This window comes from Spinacia oleracea, chromosome 4, assembly GCF_020520425.1.
Source record: "Spinacia oleracea cultivar Varoflay chromosome 4, BTI_SOV_V1, whole genome shotgun sequence".
In the NCBI taxonomy this organism is placed as follows: Eukaryota; Viridiplantae; Streptophyta; class Magnoliopsida; order Caryophyllales; family Amaranthaceae; genus Spinacia; species Spinacia oleracea.
Genome location: NC_079490.1, coordinates 77,884,770 through 77,907,484, shown reverse-complemented (window position 1 = coordinate 77,907,484; position 22,715 = coordinate 77,884,770). Strand labels below are relative to the sequence as shown.

The following is a 22,715-nucleotide window of genomic DNA, read 5'->3' as shown; positions in this document are numbered from 1 at the left end:
ATTTTAAATCCCTATTTGATTTTTAATTAATTAAATAAATTAATTACAATTTATTCAAGGTTTTAATTTTATTAAGTAATTAGTATAAAATTAATTATAAAAATTAAACTAATTAAATTAAATTCCGAGAAAAATATTTATGCACAAAATTAAAATTAATTACATTTGTCGCTCAGCGGAAAATCAAATTGCATAAACATGCACAATGGCCCAATGCCATACCACGCATGCACAATAACCAAAGCAGGCCCATGCCTCGCCAAGGCCGGGTAGCAACAGCGCACATCACGCGTGCCCATGGCCGAAGCCATCGCACCGATGTGATGCTGCCTTGCTTCGCTGGGCAAGCTAACAACACAGAGCAAGCGCCTGGCACGAGGCCAGTGCTCGCTCCTCGTCTCTATCGCTCACTGGGAGGGTGTACTTGACGCAGCGCGCACACGAGCTCCCTTTCTTAGCATGTCGCTCGCCTACCCCTGCCTTTGTCGCTACCCTTGCCTACGCTTCACACGCACAGGCATCACACATAGCACATGCCGCGCGCGCCCCTGCAATCTTGCACGCCACAGAGCGCAGCACACATCACGAGCATCCATCGCTCATACGTTGTGGTCCCATGCGTAACAGCAGTGCCCCTCGAGGCGCTTGTACATTCTTGGCCCCTGTGGCTCAGTTCGTACGTGCAAGTTCACGATCGTTTTATAAAAATTTAAATTTTCATAATTTTAAAAACTTTATGATAAATTAATAATCATATTAGTTTAATAAATTTTTTTATGCGATAAATCAAAAATTCATTAATTAAAATAATTTCCGATTACATAAATATTAGGGATTAAAATCAGGGTTCATAAAATTTTAAAGATTCAAACATTAAAAAAATTTAGGTGGTTTTTAATCATGAGATCCCAATTAAATTATCAATTAATTATGAAAAACGAAACAAAATATAATTTATTCGTAATTCAAAAAATTAATTATAATTACAAATTAGGTTTGCATAATTAACGAATTTAAATCTTGAAATTTTTAATCATATGCAGTAAGTCAATTATTAATTCATGATTACTAAAAAAGATTTAAAAATATTAGTTTTTTTTAACATTATAAAAATTATAATTATGCATTCGAAAAACTAAAACCTTCGAAAAGTCATAGTTAAGCTTCAAAATTGGGAAATCTGGGTTCGGGTGAAAATAATTATTTTTGTCAAAATTTTAAAATGTTGTTTACATGCGGAATTCACTATAAAAATATAAGATTCCGATGAAAATTGACAAAACTGTTGATAATCCTGCAAATATATAATTAAGTAATCGCATGAATTTGCAATTAATTACCACGACATTAATTCACCCCTTTAATTTCTTGCAAGTTTATAGAATTTAATCCATGTTAATAGTAATTAATTATGCAATTAACAAGAGGCTCGTTTGGTTATGAACAATCTAACATGCCGAAAAACCATAAATGGCCAGAATCCAAATTAATTGCACATAATCAATTAGCATAATTCATAATACATACTTTGTTATGCATGCCTTTTCTAGCTGCTCTCGAACAAGAACAAGAACAAGAACAAGTTAGAACGAATAATGTCGTCATAGAAAGTCCACAGCAAGTTCGGATCCGCCTTAGGTTCAACCAACTAGGATATAATCTAAGGTTTTTAGTATTCGGGTTCTCACTCTATGTCATAGGCAAAAGCATATAAATGATTGTATTGGATTCATGACCATAGACCATCTATTTATAGGGAAAAAGGAAATCCTAGGTAGTCAAATCCAACTAGGATTAGGGAAGTTTGGGTTAATCCCAAACATTTAGGATCATGAAAACCGGCTGTAGAAGCCTACATTTGTCCCTAGGCCCGAAGCGGTGAGTTCGATGATGAAACCTAACACTGCTTGTCTACGCTTTCCTAAGTATGCGACGAATGACCTATGACTGACTAACGCGATCCCAAAACCCATATTGCCATTTTTAATAACTACTATTTATAGTAACTATCATGTTTAACCGCTACCCAGAATAGTAACCGTATAAGATAGATTTTTAAGTAATCGCGTTGCATTACAATTAATCCTTGAGGAAAAGATAAGAGTTGCACCCCCAACTAGTATCATTAAGGAGTTAAAACCGTGAATGAGATAGAAATTCGAAATAAAACCGAAAAATCTAGAATCCCGCGGAAAGAAAACACCAGTTCTAGAAAATTCTAGCGCATGGCACACACGCGCCGCAATACTCCAGCGCTCAGACCCCAGCGCCATAAATTTATGGCACTACAGTTTGATTCTCAGCCAATCACGCACAAATAGATTTTTAGATGACCTATCAGTGACTTAGCACTGATAAATTTGGCGCTCTAAAGTCCAGCGCTATAAAATTATAGCGCTCAAATGGCCAGCGCCACTTTTTTCTGGCGCTGCCATTTGATTTTCACAAAAACTCGAACACGTACTTCAAACATTTATCTTTTTTCGGTCGGTTACATTATAAGTACGACCCTCTAGAATTCGAAAAAGGGGCATCAATTAACACCAATTACCAATAAACACCCTAAGCTTTAGTATTAACCAAAGTTGTACTATGTCCCGCATTTGAAACCGTCGGCCCTATTAACACACTGTTAAGCAGACTCCGTGCGCATAATCATTCAGCCCAGCCTGAATACTACCAAAGTTCAGACCAAATCCCAAGACTAAACTAAGGAATTCAAAGAGAACTCTGGAAGAATCTCACCAAACAGGCAGACAGTTACCAGAAAGTTCGAAACAGAAAAGGAAGGCTTGTAGAGACAAGTAATTAGTGTTCCTGAGAACCGCATTATAGCCTACGTTATACCGTAACCTGAAATCTATATCTTTAATTATTTCACCACCACTATAACACTGTTCATATAAATCTGCTGTATTGCTCACGACTAATAAGATAATTTTTGGGCAAATATGTTATTGTTAAGCACCGCTAATCAATTAAAATCACTATTTTGACATCATTTAGTTAATATATGTGCATTAAAAACAACTCATATTAGTAATGTAGTCTAACACATGTTCCTTTCGTTGTCACATTGAACAAGTAAGGACCGCCGCGTGGGCCAATGATGGGCACTCCCCGTATTAGTAAACGTCCCCCGAACTCTCAATCTTTACTCCGTTGGATGTATGTTGAGAGATCTCCATAACAAGGATCACAAGGGAACCTATGGTCGTTGTGATCAAATGTGTTCGCCTTTCGGGCATATCACGATAACCGAGTTTTGCGAGTTTTCTTCATTATGGTTGTAAAACTAAATAGTGACTCCTAAAGACTAGTAAAAAGAGGCTAACTCCCAGAGTTAGTTCCGCTTTTACTTAATATGATTTCCACATCCCGAGGGGAAAGTCGCTCGAGGCATTTTCTTAGGAAGAGTACGCTCGTCTTATGAGACTCTACTGGGGACAATTTTGAAATAATTTGTGCAAGTACCATTCAGTGAGGAAGCCGTATAGCAGAAATCGAAAGCTACGCCATAATTATATCCGTATTAAGTTCGGACGACCTGAAGTATTCAATGTGACGGACGATCGCAACAGAACTACATACCAATCTTGGCTTCCTTGGCATGTTACATCTCGGAAGTTGGGAATAAGGACACCTATTAGCCCCATGGGGTGCATGCTCTTTGGATGTTGTTCACTCGACACGTTCACAATGTAGTACATTCACCCAAGTCAAATCGCTTATCTCCTAGGTCCATTCTTGGTATATGCCACTCCAGCGTGTACCGGATAGGCCTTGATAAAATTAGTTCATGAACCTGGCTACTTTGACCGAGGCCTGTTGGGGAATTGATGATAGATTTGGTACACTTTTGACACCTAGCTGATCGTACTTTAAAGACTCGGCTTAAAACTAAAATGTGCATCCGTATCTGAATCCATGTTCATTGTTAGTTTCGTGTAGAAATCCTATGTTCTATGTGAAATTAACTAACCAGACACATAGTTTAGGGTCAACAACAATACGAAAGTTAATAAAAACTCTTAAAAACGTCGAAAAACGATCAAAAAGCTACGAATCGTACAATCGGAATTACATATTCTGCGACCCTGGAGTATGCGCCAGAAATTTCTAGTGCACTCCAAGGTTTCGCTACAATATACCAACGCGCCTCTTATGAGCGGCAGAAATTTGCAGCGCACAATGCCTCGAAATGAAAAAGCAAAAATCGGTCAAGCAACATAAAATAGCAGCACCTGACTGGCGTGCACCATAAAAAGGCAATGCCTACAAAATTCCAGCGCGTTTTATACTTATTTCGTGCAATTAAGTCTATATAATTAGAAGTCCAAAATTATGTTTGATATTAGTCCGACTGATTCAAAATCCTAAAATACGCATTTACCCTAAGCATTACGTAAGTCTGGCTGGAAATACCCACTTTAAACGTGCATATTCAACATTGCGCCGAAGGTATTTTCACGGAATTAAGCTCAGTCGAATATGGTCATGAATACTAACCCGAATCAGCGTTCACAAATCAACCCCAAAGATTAGTACGCGCGAATTGACAGGCTAAAGTCGTATCACCTAATCAAAGATAAACCTAATTCCACTAACCAAGTAGCAAGGGAAGTCAGGATCGAATCCACAGGGAAATGGTGTTCTATATATTACTAAAATAAGGTCTAGACTATCGGGAAACAAGAGATTGATTGGGTTTGGATAATAAAACTACTACGATATAAATCACATATTAAAAGATCTAGGGCATAGGTTCACCAATGAACAACAATCCGGGATGATAAACAATATTAATAATCAATAAAACAGTTAATTAGACTAGCATTCTCTCTCGAAGCGATACTAATCATAGACTTGAAATTAACATGTTCTCGCTATGTATTAATCCCAATTCTACCTATTGAAACAAGCCTAAATATCAAATTGCATCTCTCGAATCTTATCTTGATATTGCTAGACTAATACAATTAGACCTGCGCAAATCCAATCGCATAGTAAATGAAAGAAATCAATAGGAGTTAACCAACAATACCAACAATCAACAATAGTCAATCATCCCTTCATATTAGTTCATGGATTCCCAAACCCTAGAATGTAAATTACTTAGACATAATTCAAATAAAAAAAACAAACATATTAATTGAAAACATGATTAAACTAAAATAATAGAAACAAAGAATGAATTAATACCTAAAGAAATAAGGAATGAATAATGAAAGCTTGAGTTTTTTATTGATATAAAATTAAGTGTTTGATAATTTTGAGAGAATATACTAAGCTAAAATAAACTAAGTGCTCAATACTAGAAATTAAGGTGTTCTACAATGAACTAAGGGCTTAGTTTATATAGTCTTGCCCAAAGTTAGAAGGAAAAACCGGAAATAAACTAAGTAAAACGCGCCCATAGGTTGTCGTCACTCGACCGGGCAGACGTTCGCCCGATCGGGTATCCGGCTCGCAATCAAAACGATCGGGCACAAATCCGCCCGATCGGGCGGATGGAAATTGCTCAACATCTGCTGCAAGATGGGCGCCCGATGGGCACCAGGAGATGGGCGCCCGATCGGGAGCGTGATGAAGGGGTTATTCTCCTTTTTTCTCGCCCGATTGGTCTCCATTCTCCCTCCAGTCGTAGGGCGACCAACTCAATGCATCCAAATTAACAATTACACCAAGTCTAACCCTTACGGCTCAAATATAAGCATCTTAGGCTCCCAAGAATCGACAATAATCGTCCTGAACTTCCTGGGAATCAGGTAGTGGCCATTAATAACACGAAACGAGCCTAAAAAGGCTAATTTCCCATTAAACAAACCTAAAACTCAAGGCATATTCAATAACACATATTAGTACTAAAAATGGCTCCTAAGAGTACTAAGGGATGGGGGTGAAAACTCTATATAAAATGCATATATCAAATTTGAAGGAAATATGTCCTTCACCCAAGGTGCATTAAGTCTAATACCAAGGTTCAGATTAATTGCGAACAATTAATTCAGTGAGATCAAGTGATGGGTGAATGCGTAGAATATATATTTTATGCAATGCAGGTACTCCAAGTGACTAGTATGGCCAACTTAGGATAGTTAAATACGGTCTGCGCACCGTTCTATCTTTGAATGTAAAGTTTTAAATATGGTCTGCGTACCATGGAAATTTTGATGTAATTTTATTATTTTAAGTATTTCTAAGTTTAAAACTTTAAGTTAGCATTTGAACGAAGATTCAAGACGATGCCAAGCTAACAAGGAGGTGATGAAGATTGGATGCTTCAAGACAAGAAGTTTTGGGCCATACTAGATCACCAATTATTTATGCAATTTAATATATATATATATATATATATATATATATATATATATATATATATATATATATATATATTATGCGTGAATATATGAATGTATGTATGCTTTGCATGAACAGGTTGTTTCCTATGAATCGTTTAGTTTTAAGTTCACTAAATAATCGAACCAACATAGAAACAACTAGGTCCAAGTAATATTGAGTTTTAAAAATTGCCTTCCAAATCAACACTTACAAAAATCTAGGGATCTAAGATAGTAGGTTTACGCTAAAGAGAGGTGCTATTTTAGTTGACTTAGTAAGGCATCCTAAAGGAGGACGTTGATTGTGGTTGCAACTCAAACAACAATGGCATTAAGTTGTGGCAATGAGATAAATTATGGCATTAATTTATTAACCAAGAGTAATTTGGAGATTACTAGCAATAGGTTTTGCTTACCTAAAATCTTAAACTACTCAAGACATGCTAAAGCTGCTTAAGGATTTAGGACTTTTGGGGTCTTGGAATCGTTTCATTGATTTTGGACCATGTTTTTGCTTTTTGCATGAATGAAATGTTTTAATAGCTATAATGATTGCATGTTTTTGCTTTTATTTCAAAGTTATTGAATTGTATGAATGGTTATTTATTGCAAATTCTTTTCGATTGTAGTAATAAAAAATGGCCGCAAACAATAACACTTTCAACTTGCGTTCAATTCTCGACAAAGAGAAGTTGAATGGCAACAATTTCCTCGACTGGAAAAGGAACTTACAAATAGTTCTTATGCATGAGGAAAAAGAATATGTCCTTGAGGAAGAGTTACCGGAAGAGGCTGGGCCGGAGGTAACTCAAGCTGCCCTTAATCGTTGGATTCAGGCCAACAGGGATGTCAAATGTGTGATGCTTGCATCCAGGAGTCCTGAACTTCAGAAAACGTTCATTAACTCGGATGCTTACCAAATCATCTCGGAGTTGAAGAACATGTTTCAGGACCAAGCCAGAATCGAAAGATTCGAGACTCAGAGGTTGATCCTTGAGACTAAGCTCAAGAAAGGAGAACCAGTGAGCCCACATGTTCTTAAAATGATTGGACTCTTTGAGAACATGAGAGCTCTAGATTCTGACGTCTCAAATGAAATGGCTATTGAAATCATTCTCCATTCGCTTCATAATGGCTATGATCAGTTCAAGTTGAATTACAACATGAACAGCATGGAGAAATCTCTTACTGAGCTTCACAGTATGCTGAAAACCGCTGAAAAGACGCTCAAGCAAGAGAATAAGCATGATATGCTTATGGTGCGTAAGGGCAAGAACTTCAAGAAATCAGGCAAGAACAAGGGCAAGAAGGGTAAGGGCAAGGCTTCGCCCTCATCCAACTCCAATGGCGCCGGTTCTGGTAAACAGAAAAGGGCAACTCGTTCTCCTGCCGACTCTGAATGCTTCTACTGCAAGAAGAAGGGGCATTGGAAGAGAGATTTCTTGAAGAAGAAGGAAGATGAGAAGAACGGGAACGTTGCTTCTACTTCAGGTATGTATGTTATACATTGTAATCTTGCTAATTCTACTTCTTGGGTATTAGATATTGGTTGTGGCTCACACTTATGTTCCAATTCACTGGGACTAAGGAGAAGTAGAAAGCTTGATAAAGGCGAGATGGATCTACGCGTGGGAAATAGAGCACGGATTACTGCATTAGCCGTAGGATCTTATTTTATTTCTTTGCCTAGTGGGTTTGTTTTGGAACTAGAAAACTGTTACTATGTTCCTAGTATCACCAGAAACATCATTTCCGTTTCAAGTATGGATTCTAAAGGTTTTAGTTTTCAATTTAAAGACAATAGTTGTTCTTTTGCTTTGAATGGAATGTTTTATGGTTCAGCACAACAAGAAAACGGTCTTTATGTGCTAGATACGAGCAAACACATTTATAACATAAATACCAAAAAGGCTAAAACTAGTGATTCGGATCTCACATTTCTGTGGCATTGTCGATTAGGCCATATAAACATAAAGCGCATGGAATTACTTCAACGGAAAGGAATTCTAGAATCATTCGACTTAGAGAAGATTGATCAATGCGAATCTTGTTTACTTGGCAAAATAACAAAGCAACCTTTCTCAAAGGTGGGAGAAAGAGCAAGCGAACTACTAGGGCTAATACATACGGACGTATGTGGGCCTATGAGTACGAAAGCTAGAGGTGAGTTCATCTATTTTATAACGTTTACGGACGACTTTAGTAGATATGGCTATATTTACTTAATGAAGCACAAGTCTGAATCGTTTGAGAAATTCCGAAAATTTCAAAATGAAGTAGAGAATCAACATGGCAAGAAAATCAAGGCTCTAAGATCGGATCGAGGAGGTGAATATCTTAGCCACGAGTTTGATGACCATCTAAAAGAATGCGGTATTCTTTCTGAACTGACTGCTCCGGGGACACCTCAATGGAATGGAGTGTCGGAACGGAGAAATAGGACCTTACTCGATATGGTCAGGTCAATGATGGGTCAGGCCGAACTTCCTTTACAGTTCTGGGGACATGCGTTGCAAACTGCAGCACTCACACTGAATCGTGCTCCGTTAAAAGCTGTTGAAAAGACTCCATACGAATTATGGACTGGGAAACTTCCAAAGTTGTCTTTTCTGAAGATTTGGGGTTGCGAAGCATATGTCAAGCGATTAATTTCCGACAAGCTACAACCTAAATCTGACAAATGTTTCTTCGTTGGGTATCCAAAAGAAACTATGGGGTATTATTTCTACAACAAGTCAGACAACAAGGTATTCGTTGCTCGTGACGGTGTCTTTTTGGAAAGAAATCATATTTCCAAATTGACAAGTGGGAGAATAATAGACCTCGAAGAGATTCGAGACAAAAAACGAACTCAGAACTCTTTAGAAGCAGTTCAAGTTGATGAACCTCCAAGGTCTTTAGAAGAGCCAGTGGGAGTAGTTCCTCAAAACGTTGTTGCCCCTCGTAGGTCAAATAGAACTATTTTTCAGCCGGACAGATGAACAGGCGTCCTCTTGACTGAAAACTTGGACGTTCTCATATTGGATAGTGATGAACCTTTGACTTACAAGCAAGCTATGACGAGCCCAAGCTCCATTAAATGGTTAGAGGCCATGCAATCTGAAATAGACTCCATGTTTGAAAATCAAGTCTGGGATTTGGTTGATTTGCCGGATGGGTTCACACCTATCGGATGCAAATGGGTCTTCAAATTGAAGAAAGAAAAAGATGGAATTGTATACATATACAAGGCTAGATTGGTAGCAAAAGGTTACAGGCAAGTTCACGGCGTTGACTACGATGAAACCTTTTCTCCAGTCGCGATGCTTAAGTCTATTCGGATAATCCTTGCGATTGCCGCTTTTCATGACTATGAAATATGGCAAATGGATGTCAAAACTGCCTTCTTGAACGGTGTTCTTGAAGAGACTGTGTTCATGACACAGCCGGAGGGTTTTGTCGATCAAAAGAACCAAGGAAAGGTATGCAAGCTTAAGAAGTCCATCTACGGACTAAAGCAGGCATCAAGGAGTTGGAATAAACGATTTGATGAAGAAGTCAATAAGTTTGGCTTCATCAAGAATCAGGACAAATCTTGTGTATACAAGAAGGTCAGTGGGAGTAAAATTGCATTCCTAGTCTTGTATGTTGACGACATACTGCTTATTGGAAACGACATTCCTATGTTGGAGTTTGTAAGACTTGGCTCGGGAAGTGTTTCTCAATGAAGGACTTAGGAGAGGCACAGTACATATTGGGCATCAAGATCTATAAGGATAGATCTAAGAGGATGATTGGACTAAGCCAAAGAACTTACATTGACAAAGTGCTAGCTAGGTTCAATATGATGGAAGCCAAGAGAGGCCATCTACCCATGTCACATGGCGTATATCTAAGCAAGAATCAGTGTCCCAAAACATCTGATGAGCGTAGAAAGATGAGTGGAATTCCATACACTTCGGCTATTGGATCCATCATGTATGTTATGATTTGTACAAGGCCGGATGTTTCGTTTGCACTCAGTGCAACGAGCAGGTACCAGTCAGAACCAGGTGAGGCGCATTGGACTGCTGCCAAGAACATCCTAAAGTACCTGAAAAGGACTAAGGATCGGTTTCTGGTTTATGGTGGTACAGATGAGTGGATTGTTAAGGGCTATACGGACGCAAGCTTTCAAACCGACAGAGATGATTTCAGATCACACTCTGGGTTTGTGTTCTTCCTCAACGGCGGAGCAGTAAGCTGGAAAAGTGCTAAGCAAAGCACTATTGCGGATTCTACAACTGAAGCCGAGTACATTGCTGCCTCAGAAGCAGCAAAGGAAGCTGTTTGGATTCGGAAGTTCACCGAAGAACTTGGTGTTGTCCCCTCCATTAAAGGACCAGTGGCTTTGTATTGCGACAATAGCGGAGCCATTTCCCAGGCAAAGGAGCCTAGGAGCCACCAGAAGTCCAAGCACGTACTGCGGCGATTTCACATACTTCGAGAGATCGTTGAAAGAAAGGAAATCGAGATTTGCAAGGTTGGAACCGACGACAACGTCGCGGATCCATTGACTAAACTGATGCCACAAGTGAAACACAACGCACATGTAGCAACCATGGGAATCAAGCATGTTGGAGAATGGCTTTGATTTTCTAAGTATTGTTTTAGAACATCTGTTAGATCTATGTTTAAAACAATTGGTTTAACCATTTCATATTTATGAAATTTATTTATTTCATATTCATTTAATTGTGGTTTACGTTAGGTTATGATACATATGACAAAACATAAATCATGCGGAAAAACCTTAATGCCAGGAAACATATTATTTACACATAATCATTTAGCATAATTTAGGAGCATACACTTTGTAGCGTGCCCTCCCTAGCTGCGCCCGAACCGAACAAGAACAAGCCTTTAGGACTCCAAATTTCGTCCCTTCGTAGATAGTCCACAGTACGTCCGGATCCGCCTCAAGTTAGACCAACTAGAATCGCCCTTAAGGTTACTAGGAAATTCGGTTAAGTGTTTGCAAGTGTTTGGCTTATTTTTCTTTCAAAACTTACCCTTAGAATACTTCAATCCCATGTCCATAAATTATGACCCTAGGCCCTTATTTATAGAGGTTTGGAAAGGGAATTGGAATCCTAGTAGGATACGATTTAATTAAACTTAGAATCCTACAAGGACTCTAATTAATTAAATAATCCTTTTAGGAATAGGAATTTAATCATACACCAAATCCTAATAGATTTATGAATTGTGCATGGACACAAACACACACACGCACGGAGCCACGAGGGCGCCCACGCGTGCGTGCGCTTGGCCCACGCTACGCAGCCACGCCTTGGCGCGCTGGGCCTGCCTTGCGGTGGGCCTGGCGCTGCCATGGGCTGTGCGTGTTGGCGTGCGTCTTGCTTGCTGGGCGATGGCCCGGCTTCGTGCTGGGCCTTCGTCCGGCAGGCCTCGTCCGATGCTAATTCGTACGATACGCTTCCGATTAAATTCCCAGTTCCGGAATTCATTTCCGATGCGAACAATATTTAATATTTCCGTTTCCGAAATTTTTTCCCAATTCCGATAATATTTCCGATTCTGACAATATTTTCGTTTCTGGCAATATTTCCGATTCCGGCAATATTTTCATTTCCGATATTATTTTCCGATACGTACCATGTTTCCGTTTCGGGCAACATCTACGACTTGGATAATATTTATATTTCCGATGCGATCCATATTTCCGTTTCCGGCAATATCATCGTTTCCGGAGTATTCACTTGCTTGTGACGATCTCAGCTCCCACTGAAACCAAGATCCGTCGATTCCGAATATCCATAGATAGAGTATTTAATGCCATTAAATACTTGATCCGTGTACGTACTATTTGGGTGACCCTACGGGTTCAGTCAAGAGTAAGCTTTGGATTAATATCATTAATTCCACTTGAACTGAAGCGGCCTCTAGCTAGGCATTCAGCTCACTTGATCTCACTAAATTATTAACTTGTTAATTAATACTGAACCGCATTTATTAGACTTATCATTGAATGCAAACTTGGACCAAGGGCATTATTTCCTTCAGTTTAGAATTAAATGATAAGTCCATGTGATTCAAATCATTCAAATGGGATGTCAAGATGGATTTTTTGACAAAGAAACACCCATAAGTGAACTTGAATATTGAAGTCACAAAGGATCCCTAATCCAGGTCGTTGAAAGGTGGAAGACCAATGACTAATGAAGATTAGATTGCAAGTAGATTACTTAGTTCTGTTTCTTGAACTAGAGTGACTGGATGTCAGAATCTTTTGCATAGATACTTATTGGATCTTGTATCGGATTGACCATGAGAACGCTTTAAGAGATTAAAGTCATGTCATAGGTAGTTCTCATTAATGGTGATTAGAAACCGTTCCTCAGAACATGAGCGATTATGTCTGCTCGTTTGAGAATTAGTTCGCTTTGATACTAGCTAAACGTCGCACCGTAAAAGGAGGCTATAAAAGCAGTTATTGGGCGTACTATGAATCAAAGTGAGTGTTCATAGATTGCAAGAATCGATTGTCCTCCTATCTTTGATAGGATATGGTGTTGTTGTGTAACAAGGCCTCTCGGTGAGTTAGATACTGTAAAATGCATGGCCGTGCTCAGAATGGTTAGGCTTAACCTTCTGCCAAAGTTTGACAGTTGAACTCTGTAATCCGAGAAACACTTCTGGACCTAATAAGGATGGCTTGGATCTTACCTTATGTTCAGTAAGTAACACTAAGTGACAAAGGAATGTGGATGCACCCTTGTCTGAATGACAAGTGGGAGATTGAAGGAAATATGTCCTTCACCCAAGGTGCATTAAGTCTAATACCAAGGTTCAGATTAATTGCGAACAATTAATTCAGTGAGATCAAGTGATCGGAACAGCTAGCTGGAGCAATGCTTCCGATCAGTGAGTTCTAATGGATATTGAACTCACAACTTACTCTTGACTGAACCTACAAGGTCACACCAATGACACGTAACAGATCACCGGATTAAATGAATCGGAAATTCATTTAATAGCTTTTCGGGAATTAGTTGGAAACGTATTATACGATACGACCTTTGTCGGAATCGTATATCGTATCGCGAATATTCGTAATCTGGGCGACACGAATAAATCGTATCGTACGACGGTGATTCGTCGTATACGAAACGATAAATAATATATCGGAAATATAATAAATCGCGAATACGAAGGGCATCGGAGTTGTCGGCCCGTTGAGCCAAGCACGTAAGCGTGCAAGGCCCAACGAGCCTGCAAGCTCGCGAGCAAGGGCGAGCAAGACCAGCCCATTGGGCGCGATCACGCAACAGCAAGCAAGAGCGCACAGCAGCGACGAACGAGCAAGGCCAACGGCCCACCTGCTCGGCGCGCGCACTATGGGCTTCGGCCTGCAGTGTGTCGCTGGGCACGCGGGCGTGTGTCCGTTGCTTGGATCGCACGGCTTGCTAGCCGGCCTTGCTTCTTGTTTGGTCGGTTAGTAAGGTTAATGATATAACCTTACAACCTAGTTTCCAACTGTTAGGTTATGATACATATGACAATTCATAAATCATGCGGAAACAACCATTAAGCCAGGAATACATATTATTTACACATAATCATTTCGCATAGTTTAGAAGCATACTCTTTGTTGCGTGCCTTCCCTAGCTGCGCCCGAACCGAACAAGAACAAGTCTTTAGGACTCCAAGTGTCGTCCCTCCGTAGATAGTCCACAGCACGTCCGGATCCGCCTTAAGATTGACCAACTAGAATCGCCCTTAAGGTACTAATAATTTCGGCACTTTTAGGCAAGGTATGTGACTGAATTTTTTCTCTCAAAAACTCACTTTGAATACTTGAAAACTCGTTATAAATTGTGAACCCAGGCCACATATTTATAGGGGTATGGAAAGAGAATTGGAATCCTACTAGGATACGAATTAATTAAATTAGATTCCTAGTGGAACTCTTATTTAATTAATTTATCTTTTAGGATTAGGAATTTAATCATTAAACGAATTCTATACGCTTTAGGATTCGAGTAACACACTTCGAGTAATACGCTAGCACCGCACGCAGGCCTTGCGGCCCACGCACAGCGCCAGCCCACTCGTCGCAGCCTCACGCGCGCCCAAGCTTCGGCTGGGCCTGGCTTTTGCGCTGGGCCTGGTCGCATGCTTGGCGTGTGGTTGTTGCGCTTGGCTTGCTGGGGCGATGGCCCGGCTTCGTGCTGGGCCTTCGTCTGGCAGGCCTCGTCCGATCCTAATTCGTACGATACGCTTCCGATTAAATTCTCGATTCCGGAATTCATTTCCGATACGAACAATATTTAATATTTCCGATTCCGGAATTAATTTCCGTTTCGAACAAATATTTAATATTTCCGTTTCCGGAATTATTTTCCGATTCCGATAATATTTCCGATTCAGACAATATTTCCGTTTCCGGCAATATTTCCGATTCCGGCAATATTTCTATTTCCGATAATATTTTCCGATACGTACCATGTTTCCGTTTCCGGCAACATCTACGACTTGGATAATATTTATATTTCCGATACGATCCATATTTCCGTTTCCGGCAATATCATCGTTTCCGGAGTATTCATTTGCTTGCCTTTGACGATCTCAGCTCCCACGGAACCAAGATCCGTCGATTCCGAATATCCATAGATGGAGTATTTAATGCCATTAAATACTTGATCCGTTTACGTACTATTTGTGTGACCCTACGGGTTCAGTCAAGAGTAAGCTGTGGATTAATTCCACTTGAACTGAAGCGGCCTCTAGCTAGGCATTCAGCTCACTTGATCTCACTGAATTATTAACTTGTTAATTAATACTGAACCGCATTTATTAGATTTAACATTGAATGCATACTTGGACCAAGGGCATTATTTCCTTCAGTCTCCCACTTGTCCTTAGGGACAAGTGTGCATTTCCTAATTCCTTTGTCGCTCGATGCTTGCTCTTGAACATAAGGTAAGAGTTGTCATCCTTATTATGTCCAGAGGTGTTCCTCGGTTTCAGAGTTCAACTGATCAAATAAACAGATAATCATAGCCTATGATTCATCCGAGCACGGCCATGCATTTCACAGTTTCTAGCTCTCCGAGTGGCCTTGTACAACTTTTAAGCATCTCATCCCGATTTATGGGAGGACAATCCCAATCTTGCGATCTTGAGATTAGACTTCGTTTGATAGGTGATTACCTGAGCGTTGCCTTTATAGCCTCCTTTTACGGTGCGACGGTTGGTCAACGTCAAAGCAACCAGTTCTCAAACAAGTAATCTCAAATCACTCAGGTATTGAGGATTTAGTGTCTAATAATTTTAATGAAATTTACTTATGACAGATTTTCATCTCTTACAGTAAAGTTTCATAGGTCTTGTCCGATACTAGTCTTCCCAAAGTAAGTATCTATGCAAATGATTATGACATTGCCATGTCCACATAGTTCAAGAAACAGAACTACTAGTCATCTTGCATTCTAGTCGTCTAACATTTTCTATGCGTCCAATTTTATAGAAAACTCCGACTAGGGACCATTTTCAACCTTTGACATTCAAGTTCACTTGATAGACATTTCTTAGTCACAGGACTGGTCCTGACAGTCTATCTTGAATATATCGTCAAATTGAAGGGACTCATCATTTAATAAACCACAAATTAAATGGAAAAATGAATTCCTTTCATTTATTGTGAATGATTAACCAATAATGTTTTACAAAGATTTAAACTCTAAAACTTTAAAACATTAAACAGAGACATCAAAGCCATTCTCCAATATGCTTGATTCCCATTGCTGCAGTGTGCGAGTTGTGCTTCGCCTGCGGCTGAGGTTTAGTCAATGGATCTGATATGTTGTCATCAGTTCCAATTTTGCTTATCTCGACTTCTTTTCTTTCAACGAACTCTCGTAGAAGGTGAAATCTACGAAGTACATGCTTGACTCTCTGGTGGTGTCTAGGCTCCTTTGCCTGTGCAATAGCTCCGTTATTATCACAATACAGGGCTATTGGTCCTTTAATGGAGGGGACTACACCAAGTTCACCTATGAACTTCCTTAGCCATATAGCTTCCTTTGCTGCTTCATGTGCAGCAATGTACTCCGCTTCAGTTGTAGAATACGCAATGGTGCTTTGCTTAGCACTTTTCCAGCTTACTGCTCCTCCGTTGAGGCAAAAGACAAACCCAGACTGTGATCTGAAATCATCTTTGTCTGTTTGGAAACTTGCGTCCGTATAGCCTTTAACAATTAATTCATCATCTCCACCATAGACCAGGAAGTCATCTTTGTGCCTTTTCAGGTACTTCAGAATATTCTTGGCAGCAGTCCAATGCGCCTCTCCTGGGTCTGACTGGTATCTGCTCGTAGCACTGAGTGCGTACGCAACATCCGGGCGTGTACATATCATAGCATACATTATTGAACCAATCAATGATGCATATGGAATCCCATTCATTCGTCTACGCTCATCAAGTGTTTTTGGGCACTGAGTCTTGCTTAGAGTCATTCCATGAGACATGGGTAGGTAGCCTCGCTTGGAGTCCGCCATCTTGAACCTATCAAGCACCTTATTGATATAAGTGCTTTGACTAAGTCCAATCATCTTTTTAGATCTATCTCTGTAAATCTTGATGCCCAATATGTACTGTGCTTCTCCTAGATCTTTCATCGAAAAACATTTCCCAAGCCAAATCTTGACAGAGTTCAACATAGGAATGTCATTTCCGATAAGTAATATGTCGTCGACATATAATACTAGGAAAGCAATTTTGCTCCCACTGACCTTCTTGTATACACAAGATTCGTCTGCGTTCTTGATGAAACCAAAGTCACTGACTGCTTCATCAAAACGTATATTCCAGCTCCTGGATGCCTGCTTCAATCCGTAGATTGACTTCTTTAGCTTGCATACCTTTTTATCATTCTTTGGATCCTCAAAACCTTCAGGCTGTGTCATAAACACAATTTCTGTTAAAATGCCGTTTAAGAAAGCAGTTTTGACATCCATCTACCATATTTCGTAATCGTAATATGCAGCGATTGCTAACATTATCCGAATAGACTTTAGCATTGCAACTGGTGAAAAGGTTTCATCGTAATCCACACCGTGGACTTGCCTGTAACCTTTTGCAACCAATCTAGCTTTGAAAACTTCAAGTTTCCCATCCTTGTCCTTTTTCAGTTTGAAAACCCATTTGCTTCCAATGGCTTGGTAGCCATCTGGCAAATCGACCAAATCCCATACTTGGTTTTTAGACATGGAGTCTAATTCAGATTACATGGCTTCTTGCCATTGCTTGGAGCTAGGGCTCGTCATAGCTTGTTTGTAAGTCGCAGGTTCATCACTCTCAAGTAATAGAACGTCATAGCTCTCGTTCGTCAAAATACCTAAGTACCTTTCCGGTTGAGATCTATATCTTTGCGATCTACGCGGGGTAACATTTCTAGTTTGACCATGATTCTCACCAGATTCTTCTAAAGATCTCTGAGTTTCATCCTGAATGTCATCTTGAGCATTCTCTAGAGTTTGTTGTTCGACTCGAATTTCTTCGAGGTCTACTTTTCTCCCACTTGTCATTTTGGAAATGTGATCTTTCTCCAAAAAGACACCATCTCGAGCAACAAACACTTTGTTCTCAGATGTATTGTAGAAGTAATACCCCTTTGTTTCCTTTGGATAGCCCACAAGGATACATTTGTCAGATTTTGGATGAAGTTTGTCTGAAATTAATCGTTTGACGTATACTTCACATCCCCAAATCTTAAGAAAAGACACATTTGGAGGCTTTCCAAACCATAATTCGTATGGAGTCTTTTCGACAGCTTTAGACGGAGCTCTATTTATAGTGAGTGCAGCTGTATTTAGTGCATGTCCCCAAAATTCTAATGGAAGTTTGGCCTGACCCATCATTGACCTGACCATGTCTAGCAAGGTTATGTTCCTCCGTTCCGACACACCGTTCCATTGTGGTGTTCCAGGAGGAGTCAATTCTGATGGAATTCCACATTCTTTCAGATGGTCATCAAATTCATAGCTCAGATATTCACCGCCTCTATCAGACCGCAGTGCCTTAATCTTCTTGCCTAATTGATTCTCTACTTCACTCTGAAACACTAGTAGAAAAAACCCTTGTTGCAGCGGGCTTTTAGACCCCTGTTGCAGCGTACATCGTATGCTGCAACTGGGGGGCCTGCAACAAGTATTGACTTGTTGCAGCGTACAATGTACGCTGCGAAAAGTACTTTTTTGCAGCGTACATTTGCATGTACGCTGCAACAAGTGTGTAAAATTAGGCAAAAATCAAGACTTGTTGCAGCGTACAAAATGATGTACGCTGCAACAGACTGGTTTGTTGCAGCGGGCTTTTATTTGTACGCTGCAACAAACCAGTCTGTTGCGGCGTTTGTTGCAGCGTACAAATAAAAGCCCGCTGCAACAAACCAGTCTGTTGCAGCGTACATCATTTTGTACGCTGCAACAAGTCTTGATTTTTGCCTAATTTTACACACTTGTTGCAGCGAACAAGTATATGCCCCCTGCAACAAAGCTGTGCTTTTGGCGGGAAAATTTTAGTTTTATTTATCTATACCTAGGGTGTCTTACACCAAATATAGGAACCTGTCAACAACAATAAATAAAATATCGCAACCTGTAGATCAACAAATATAAAAAATAATAACTGGTGTTTTGTATACATATATATATCCCAAAACCAAAGTGCACGTACTACATTCAAATATACGTTCCAATTTCAATGTACGCATACATTTTAATGTAAACGATTGTTCTATAACAACTAAACCACCTCGATCAAGCGCGCTCAAGCCAATAGTAAATACTTGCGGGTAAAACACTTAGCCCGTTGCTCACGAACCACATCAATTTCCTCACTAGTATAGGCGCATTCCTCGGAGTGTAGACCTTTACAAAAACAGAAATTTCAACTAAGCATTAGATTAAATTCAAATTAAATATCACACTTTAACATTCAAGCAACTAATAACAATGTCCTAATAGTCTTGGAAACTTAAAGCTAAGCATATTAATCATGTAAAAGGTATAAAATGAATTCTTAGGTTATGTAGCTCAAATTTGGGAGCGAAAATGTCATTTTAGCCTAAATAAAACCTATAACGACCCAATGAGCCTTAAATGTGCGTAAATAGATTGGAATGAGTTTTAGAAAGTTAAAACTATGCATATTAAACATGTAAAAAGTTTAAAATGAGTCATTAGGTTCTTTAGTTCAAAGTTGGGAGCGAAAATGTCAATCCAGCCTAAATAAGACCTATAACGACCCAATGAACCTTAAATGTGCATAAATAGATTGGAACGAGTCTTGGAAACTTAAAGCTAAGTATATTAATCATTTAAAAGGTTTAAAATGAGTCCTTAGGTTCTTTATTTCAAATTTGGGAGAGAAAATGCTCATTTTAGCCTAAATATGGCCAATAACGACCAAACAAACCTTAAATGTGCATAAATAGATTGGAATAAGTCTTGGAAACTTCAAACTAAGCATATTAATCATGTACAAAGTTAAAAATAAGTCCTTAGGTTCTTGAGTTCAAATTTGGGAGCGAAAATATCATTTTAGCCTAAATATGAACTATAACGAACCAATGAGCCTTAAATGTGCATTAATAGATTCGAATGAGTCTTAGAAAGTTAAAACTATGCATATTAAATGTATAATAAGTATAAAATGAGTTCTTAGGTTCTTTAGTTCAAATTTGGGAGTGAAAATGTCTCATTTAAGCCTAAATAGACCTATAACGACCAAACAATCCTTAAATGTGCATAAGTAGATTGGAATAAGTCTTGGAAACTTAAAACTAAACATACTAATAATGTAAGAAGTTTAAAATAAGTCATTAAGCTCTTTAGTTCAAAGTTGGGAGCGAAAATGTCATTTTATGCTAAATATGACCTATAACGACCCAATGAGCTTTAAATGTGCATAAATAGATTGGAAGGAGTCTTTAGGTTCTTTAGTTTAAGATTAGGAGCGAAAATGTCTCATTTTAGCCTAAATATGACCTATAACGACCAAACAAGTCTCAAATGTGCATAATAGATCGGATTGAGTTTTGAAAAGTTAAAAATAATCATATGAATCATGTAATAAGTTTGAAATTATTTTTTAGGTTTGTTAGTTCAAAGTTGGGAGCGAAAATGTCATATTAGCCTAAATATGACCTATAATGGCCAAACAAGTCTCAAATGTGCATAAATAGATTGGATTGAGTCTTGGAAATTTAAAACTAATCATATGAATCATTTAGTAAGTTCGAAATGAGTTCTTAGGTTCGTTAGTAGTATACTCGCTCTACCAATAAGGTCTTGAACTAAAGGTAAAAAACGTGGACTTGTGTAAAATATACTTAGTAGGCCACATGTTTGAATGCTCCTTCCTCTATTTGTAATATTTAATTTTTAATTTTTAATTTTTACCCCAAAAGAAACTTATACCCACTCCGAGTGGCCGACTAAGCTACTAGCCGAGGCATATCTTACAAAAAAATAATTAGTATGTAAGCAATTATACATTATTATTATTCATTCGAAAGATTGACAATGAATTTATTGGTACAATAAAGTTAAATGAAATTTCAGAAACGAGTTTGGCAAAACATAAGAAAAAGTAATAAAAATGTGAAGAAAGAAATGTAAAATTGGTAGAGTAAAAAAAAGTAACCTTTGGGAGTGAGGCGTTCGGTTACACCAGTAATAAGATGTGTTCGGAAAACAGCAGTCCAAGGCTGGTGAAACAGACCTGGATCCTCATAGCCCTATTACAAGTTTACAACTGTGGAGAGAAATACAGAGGTTGTGGTATTTTTCGTAAAATAATTAACTAATATTTTAAAAAATACATATACTTACAGCACCATATATACTAATATACCATTACTAAAACATTACCCTTATGCCTCTAAGCACCAAGCAACGGCCTATGCAAATACTTGGTTAAACTTAAAAAGACCAAAAACTTTTATTATATTTTAGCCTCTATGAACTCGGGATATATCAAATGGTGGAGCACAATATCATCAACAACTTTACAATACCTCATCAATATGAACAACCAGAACTTGTTAATCCATGAAACTGAAAACCCTTTCAAGTTTCAAGTAGCCTATAATCCTATTTCCATCCAACTGCCCACACTGGTCATCATACCCAAAAATATAAACAATAATTAAATACACAAGGGAATAGGAGCAAGAAGACTGCAACAAAAAAGAGCCTGACAAGATACCAAATTAACAGAAACAGGAAACTTCTAGCAAATTGAAGAATATAGCACAGATAGAAATTTCATCATACAAGTCTTACTGCAAGAGAAAATATAGCACAAACAAACAGAACCAACCCATAGTTGTAATGTGGTATCACCAAAAGATCAAGTAACACAAAAAATAAGAATAAGAATAATTTATATTATCAAACCCTAAAAATACGAAATTAGGGGAAAAATCAAGAATTGACTGAAAGCAAACCCTAAAAATACGAAATTAGGGAAAAACAAATACAAAAAGTTAGAAAACTATACCTCCTCAATTTCGAAGGCGGCTGAGTTCGAAGGCTGAGGTCGAAGGCCAGATGCTTGGAGAGAAAGAGTCGAGCAAATTTTCACAAAAACCAAGACGAATTGTCACCCAATTTCAACAATTACTTGCAAAAAACCCAAAAAAACCACGAATTAGAGAAAACTTAGAACAAAAAAGGGGGGATTCAGAAAAAAGCGTCGAAATGGGAGTTACCTGGGGAAGAAACCGCGGCGAGAAAACGGGGGAGAATTCACGAAAAGGACCTCAGAATTGGGGGAATATGGCGGAGAAAGAAGGGATTTAGGAGAGAGAAAGAGAGCAGATGAAGAAGAAGAAGAATGAGGAGGTGAGAGAGTACGCAGGGAAAGCTGAGGGAAGAAGAGGGAGTACTGAGCTTTGCAGCAAAATGTTTGATATCCGAAAATGTTTTTCTTAATTAGCTTAATTTGCAGCGAAATTTTTTTATTGCAGCGGGCTTTTATCTGTACGCTGCAAAATAAATGGGCTATTGCAGGGGGCTTTTACTTTGTACGCTGCAAAAAACTCTCTTGCTGCGGGCAATTAATTTGTACGCTGCAACAACCCTTTATAAAGTTTGACCCGCGTTGACCTACTGGTTGTTGAAGCGTATTATTACATGTACGCTGCAACAAGAGGGTTGCAACAGGGGTTTTTTCTACTAGTGAAATTCCTTGAATTTGTCAAAGGATTCAGACTTATGCTTCATTAGGTAGACATAACCATACCTACTGAAGTCATCAGTGAAAGTGATAAAGTAGCTGAAACCACCTCTAGCATTTGTACTCATTGGTCCACATACATCTGT

At 38.8% G+C, this 22,715-nt stretch overlaps 1 long non-coding RNA gene across 1 annotated transcript; it reads right to left on the bottom strand.

Moving 5' to 3' along the window:
* Positions 1-18,991: 18,991 nt before the first annotated feature.
* Positions 18,992-22,245, bottom strand: LOC130459642 (uncharacterized). Its single transcript, XR_008919169.1, has 3 exons — positions 21,892-22,245; positions 21,034-21,144; positions 18,992-19,256 (listed from the first exon to the last, which is right to left on the bottom strand). It is a non-coding gene; the product is annotated as an uncharacterized lncRNA (long non-coding RNA).
* Between the last annotated feature and the right edge of the window lie 470 nt (positions 22,246-22,715).